The sequence below is a fragment of the Danio rerio genome, chromosome 9 (genome assembly GCF_049306965.1).
Source record: "Danio rerio strain Tuebingen ecotype United States chromosome 9, GRCz12tu, whole genome shotgun sequence".
NCBI classification, from domain to species: domain Eukaryota; kingdom Metazoa; phylum Chordata; class Actinopteri; order Cypriniformes; family Danionidae; genus Danio; species Danio rerio.
In genome coordinates this window covers 55755001-55761954 of record NC_133184.1, presented here as the reverse complement: position 1 = coordinate 55761954, position 6954 = coordinate 55755001, and positions in this window count along the sequence as shown.

Here is a 6954-nt window from a genome sequence, read left to right as displayed (position 1 = left end):
TTTCGACTTGCAACTGGACTAGTATTAGGATTATTTTGAAAGGCAAGTGGGCTAGTTTGCACTTGTTTTGACTGTTAATTTGGCTAGTCTTGACTGACCATAAGGATAGTTTGGACTGGTCATTGGGTTTGTTTTGACAGGCCATTTGGCTTGCTTTGGGCTTGTTTTGACCTGCCATTGGGTTAGTATTAAGATTGTTTTGACTGGGCATTGGGCTAATTCTAAGCTTGTTTTGACAGACAATTTGGCTAATCTTGGGCTTGTTTTGAATGGTAATTTGGCTAGTATTGACTGACCATTAAGATAGTTTGGACTGGCCATTAGACTAGTTTTAGGTTAGTTTTGACTGGTCATTGGGCTAGTTTTAAGTAGTCATTTGGCTAGTTTTGGATTAGTTTTAACTGGTCAATGGGATAGTTTTGATTGGCCATGGGCTAGATTTGACTGGCCCTTTGGCTTGCTTTGGGCTTGTTTTAACTTGCCATGTGGCTAGAACTGGGATTGTTTAGACTGGGCATTGGGCTAGTTTTGGGCTTGTTTTGACAGACTTTTTTTGACAGTGCTTATTTTGGGCTTGTTTTGACTGGTAGTTTGGCTAGTATTGACTGACCATTAGGATAGTTTGGACTGGCCATTGGATTAGTTTTTGCTTAGTTTTGACTAGTCATTGGGATGGATTTGATTGGTCATTGGGCTAGTTTTCAGTGGTCATTTGGCTAGTTTTTATCTAGTTTTGACTAGCCATCGGGCTAGTTTTGGGTTTGTTTTTACTGGTCATTAGGCTAGTTTTGACTGGCCATTCAGCTTGCTTTGGGCTTGTTTTGACTTGCCATTGGGCTTGTATTGGGTTTGTTTTGACTTGCCATTGGGCTAGTATTGGGTTTGTTTTGACTGTGCATTGGGCTAGTCCTGGGCTTGTGTTTGGGTGGGGTTTTGATTTGTTTTAAATGTTTATTTGGCTAGTATTGACTTAATTTGAGCTAGTTTGGATTAGCGATATCATTGGGCTAGATTGATTGCCCCCTTCAGCTTGCTTTGACTTGCCATTGGGCTAGTACTGGGCTTGTTTTAATTTACCATTGGGATAGTTTCAGATTTGATTTCACAAGCAAGTGTGCTGGTTTTGGGCTTGTTTTGACTGCTAATTTGGTTAGTTTTGACTGACCATTAAGATAGTTTGGACTGGCCATTGGACTAACTTTGGGTTAGTTTTGACTGGTCATTGGGCTAGTTTTGAGTGGTCATTTGGCTAGTTATTGTCTAGTTTTGACTGGTCAACAGGATAGTTTTGACTGGTCATTGGACTAGTTTTGAGTTAGTTATGACTGGTCATTGGGCTAGTTTTGACTGATCATTAGACTGGCCAAAAGTGAATGGTTTATTAAATGGTTTGTTAAGCCCACTCACCTGCATGATGCACACTCAGAATTAATAGATTAATTGTTTGATGTTTTAGGTTGTCGTGTGGTGAAGTTGGGGGTTTTGTTCACCATTTTGCCCAGATTTAGTTTGAAATGATGTCATTTCAGTCTCTTTCAATTTCGTTTGAAGTACAGCAGGGCTTTAATTTGTACTTTACACCACTGGGCTTCAGTGACACATGTGTTCACTTCACCGTGTCTTCAATCCTGCTTTCCGCTTATTCAGATGCATGAATACTGTGGCGTCGCCCAGAGCGGTTTAGTGGAGTGACCATGAAATGAGTGGACCGATGGCTCTCTGGCCTCTCGCTGACACGTCTCTGCAGATCACAGTATAATCCACACAGCGCTCACAGACTGACCACCGGCAGGCCTTTCAACACACAAAACCAGGACAACAAAGGAGAGAGGGATCCAAAGCTGCTATGGGTTTTCAGGCCTTTCACACATTTTTGTTCATGCTTTTTTAGGCCCAAAATTAACCTCAGTACAATTCAGGTTTATATGCACAGCTGTATTCGTGTTACATGTCATTTCAAAGCAGGTTTATCACTGCAAAAGAACTGTTTCTAGACCAATTATCTAAAAAGTCTTAAATCAAGAAGCATTTTCTAGACAACTCTAGAGATAAGCTTGTTTTGGCTTGCCATTATTATTAAGTTTGTTTTGACTGGTCATTGGGCTAGTTTTGGGCTTGTTTTGATTTGCCATTGGGCTAGTATGGGACTTATTTGACTGGTAATTTGGCTAGTATGATTGACCATTAGGATAGTTTGGACTGGCCTCTGGACTAGTTTTGAGATGGTTTTAACTGGCCATTTGGCTATTATTGACTCGCCTTTGGCCTAGTTTTTGAAAAGCTTTAACTGGCCATTGACTGACCATTAGGATAGTTTGGACTAGTCATTGGACTAATTTTAGATTAGTTTGAGTGGTCATTGGGCTATTATTGATTGGACTTTGGGCTTGTACTTGAACAGCTTTGACTGGCCAAAAAACTTGGCATTAGTTTTGGGTTTGTTGGGCATTGGGCTAGTTTTGGGCTTGTTTTGATTTGCCATTGGGCTAGTATTGGGTTTGTTTTGACTGGTAATTTGGCTAGTATGACTGACCATTAGGGTAGTTTGGACTGGCCACTGGACTAGTTTTGAGATAGTTTTAACTGGCCATTGGGCTATTATTAACTAGCCTTTGGCCTAGTTCTTGAAAACCTTTAACTGGCCATTGACTGATCATTAGAATAGTTCGAACTGGCCTCTGGACTAGTTTTGGATTAGTTTGAGTGATCATTGTGCTATTATTGACTGGCCTTTGAGCTAGTACTTAAAAAAACTTTGACTGGCCAAAAAACTTGCCATTAGTTTTGGGTTTGTTAAGCATTGGGCTTGTTTTGATTTGCCATTGGGCTAGCATTGGGTTTGTTTTGACTGGTTATTTGACTAATATTGACTGACCATTAGGATAGTTTGGACTGGCCACTGGACTAGTTTTGAGATGGTTTTAACTGGCCATTTGGCTATTATTGACTCGCCTTTGGCCTAGTTTTTGAAAAGCTTGAACTGGCCATTGACTGACCATTAGGATAGTTTGGACTGGTCATTGGACTAGTTTTGGATTAGTTTGACTAGTCATCAGGCTATTATTGACTGGCCTTTGGGCTAGTACTTAAAAAAACTTTGACTGGTCAAAAAACGTGCCATTAGTTTTGGGTTTGTTGGGCATTGGGCTAGTTTTGGGCTTGTTTTGATTTGCCATTGGGCTAGTATTGGGTTTGTTTTGACTGGTAATTTGGCTAATATGACTGACCATTAGGATAGTTTGGACTGGCCACTGGACTAGTTTTGAGATAGTTTTAACTGGCCATTGGGCTATTATTGATTAGCCTTTGGCCTAGTTCTTGAAAACCTTTAACTGGCCATTGACTGATCATTAGAATAGTTCGAACTGGCCTCTGGACTAGTTTTGGATTAGTTTGAGTGATCATTGTGCTATTATTGACTGGCCTTTGAGCTAGTACTTAAAAAAACTTTGACTGGCCAAAAAACTTGCCATTAGTTTTGGGTTTGTTAAGCATTGGGCTTGTTTTGATTTGCCATTGGGCTAGTATTGGGCTTGTTTTGACTGGTAATTTGGCTAATATGACTGACCATTAGGATAGTTTGGACTGGCCAGTGTTTTTGAAAAGCTTTAACTGGTCAAAAATCTAGCTTATTAGTTTGTCAAACCCACTGTCTTAAATCCAAAAGTCTTTTCTAGACAACTGAAAACTATTGTCTTGTTTTCAGAAGTAATGAGTCAAATTGAAGTGAGACTTTCTCTAAAACAAGCAAAACAATCTGCCAAAAGTGTAAGAAATTAATCTTGTTTTCAGTTTGACCCCATCAGCTGATTATTTAGCTTATTTAAAAGAAAAACCTTCTTATTTTTAGACATATTATTCTGAAAATAAGACAATATTTTTTGCTTGTCCAGAAAATGCCTCTTTGTTTAAGCATTTTTAGATATTTGGACAAGAAACAGAGTGCATAAACTCTGAGTAAGAACAGCTTTTTATATAGTTTAGTGAAAGAAAGCATGAATTTTCTTTACAAATAATATAGTTCAGCTAAAAATGAAAACATTCTCCCTTTAGTGTTTGGAAATGTTTATTAATTTCTTTTTTCTGTTAAATGACAAAGTAGATATTGTGAAAATTTTGGTAGCTAGTAAGCACTGGCAGTGGCTTGCGTAGTATTTGTTTTTTCTTCTATGGTAGTCAATGCGGCCGTTACACAATTAAGAAGTCACAGCTTTGGTCTAATAATCACTGAAATCCATTTAGTTAATTAAGACCTATTTGACTTCATAAGTGCTGTGATGAAGCGATTGGATTTCTGATTTGATCCTGTGAAAGCGATAGCAAATACCATTGTGTGCGTGTGTGCTTGTGTGTGTGTGACTACGAGGAAACACAGGCCTCATTCAGCAGCGAACGGGATTTGGCTTGGAGGCTGAGGAAAAGCCATCAGAATTAAAATGCAAATGAGAAGAGGATTACGGATGAAAAGAGCATTTACCGCATATATTCCTCCGTTTAAACTGTTGCTGTTGCTTCTCATTGCAGACGTTTACCTAAAGCACACAGTTATCGGGAGCACATTCATCACGCTGACGTCTGGAGGAGCGCTTGAGCATTCGTCCTTAGTTTTACACTCTTTGGAGATAAAAACGTGAAGCCGTAATGCTGTTATCATGGACTGGGGTTAATTCAGTGATACCCAAGTGCGAATTAATTTAAGACCGAGCTTATTTTTGTAGGATTTATTATTGAACGAACTGTTGCATTTTGAATTACCAGATTCATATTTGGCATGTGGACTCTGAAAAGTGCTGGGTTGTTTTAACTTAATGTTGGGTCAAATATTGACAAAGTCACCTTTGGATTGAGCATTTTTTGTTTAATTTAAATACGCTTTTTAACACAATTGTTGTGTTTGTCAATATTTTACTCAACATTAGGTTAAAACTCTATAGTTTAAACTATATACACTCACCGGCCACTTTATTAGGTACACCTTACTAGTACCAGGTTGGACCCCCTTTTGCCTTCAGATCTGCTTTAATCCTTCGTGGCGTAGATTCAACAAGATACTGGAAATATTCCTTTGAGAAATTGGTCCATATTGACATGATATCATCAAGCAGTTGATGCAGATTTGTCGGCTGCACATCCATGATGCCAATCTCCCGTTCCACCACATCCCAAATGTGCTCTATTGGATTGAGTTCTGGTGACTGGGGAGGCCATTTGAGTACAGTGAGCTCATTGTCATGTTCAAGAAATCAGTCTGAGATGATTCACGCTTTATGACATGGCGCGTTATCCTGCTGAAGTAGCCATTATAAGATGGATCCACTGTGGTCATAAAGGGATGGACATGGTCAGCAACAATACTCACAATGCACAATTGGTACTAATAGGACCAAAGTGTGCCAAGAAAATATCCCCGACAGCATTACACCACCACCACCAGCCTGAACCGTTAATACAAGGCAGGATGGATCCATGCTTTCATGTTGTTGATGCCTAATTCTGACTCTACACTCTCAGAAATAAAGGTACGCGAGTTGTCACTGAGGTGGTACCTTTTCAAAAGGTACAAATTTGTACTTGAAGGGTCCATATTGGTACCTCAAAAGGAGATATTAGTAGCTAAAAAATTAAGAGGAACACTTTTGTACTTTTTATGTACTAATATGTACCCTTGAGGTATTAATGTGGACCTTTTAGGTAAAAATTTGTACCTTTTGAAAAGGTACTACCCCAGTGACAACTCGCATACCTTTTGTTTCTGAGGCCCCGTTTACACTAGTGCGTTTTAGTTTTAAAACGGCGTTTTAGAGCAAAAACGATCCGCGTCCACACTAGCGTTTCACCTAGCGTTTCTGAACATATCTCCGTCCACACTACGCCACCAAAAACATATATCACGTGAGCTTTCGCGCACTCTGGCCATGCGCATTCTAGTATACACAGGAAGCATGCGTCTCGCTCGCCATTTGGTTATTGTTAGTCAACAAACATGTTGAACATTAAACGCGATGGCAAAGAAAGCAAGAGAGGTGTTTTTGTGGACAGACGACGAGGTCGAGTTGTTACTAAACGTAATGAATAACTGCACAACAGCGCCTAAAACAGACAATAGTGCAAACAACGCTCCCATTTCTGTGCCCATGTTGTTGTTTACAGTACTGTCTTCCGGTAGCATTAAAGCCATGTGTTATAGTCATGTGATAGAGGCTTGACGAATAAGGGAATGATACAGTGAGGAAGGCAATGACACAAAAGCCCCAATCAGGTAGCAAATCTCAGCACTCCGTTTTCAGATGTCTCCGTTTTCCCTCATCCACACTGAGACTGAGCAGCAGTGTTTCAGAATGAAAACAGCCTCTCCAGCGTTTCCAAAACGCTCTGTTTTCAGCGCTCAAGAACTCAGGCATAGTGTGGACGGATGGTGTAACCGTAGCAAAACTTATGAGTTTTAAAACGAAAACTCATTAGTGTTAACAGGGCCTGAGAGTGTACCATCTGAATGTGGCAGCAGAAATGGAGACTCATCAGAGCAGGCAACGTTTCTCCAATCTTCTATTGTCCAGTTTTGGTGAGTCTGTGTGAATTGTAGCCTCAGTTTCCTGTTCTTAGCTGACAGGAGCGGCACCCGGTGTGGTCTTTTGCTGCTGTAGCCCATCCACCTCAAGGTTGGATTTGTTTAGAGATGCTCTTCTGCAGACAACACACCAACAACCATGCCACGTATAAAGTCTCTTAAATCCCCTTTCTTCCCCATTCTGATGCTCGGTTTGAACTGCAGCAGATCGTCTTGACCATGTCTACATGCCCAAATGCATTGAGTTGCTGCCATGTGATTGGCTGATTAGAAATTAGCATTAACAAGCAGTTGGACAGGCTTTACAGATAAAATTATACTTGATAAATTACTTATAGTAGGCCATGTAGTATAAGTAATATAATATACTATAATAAATGTTGGGT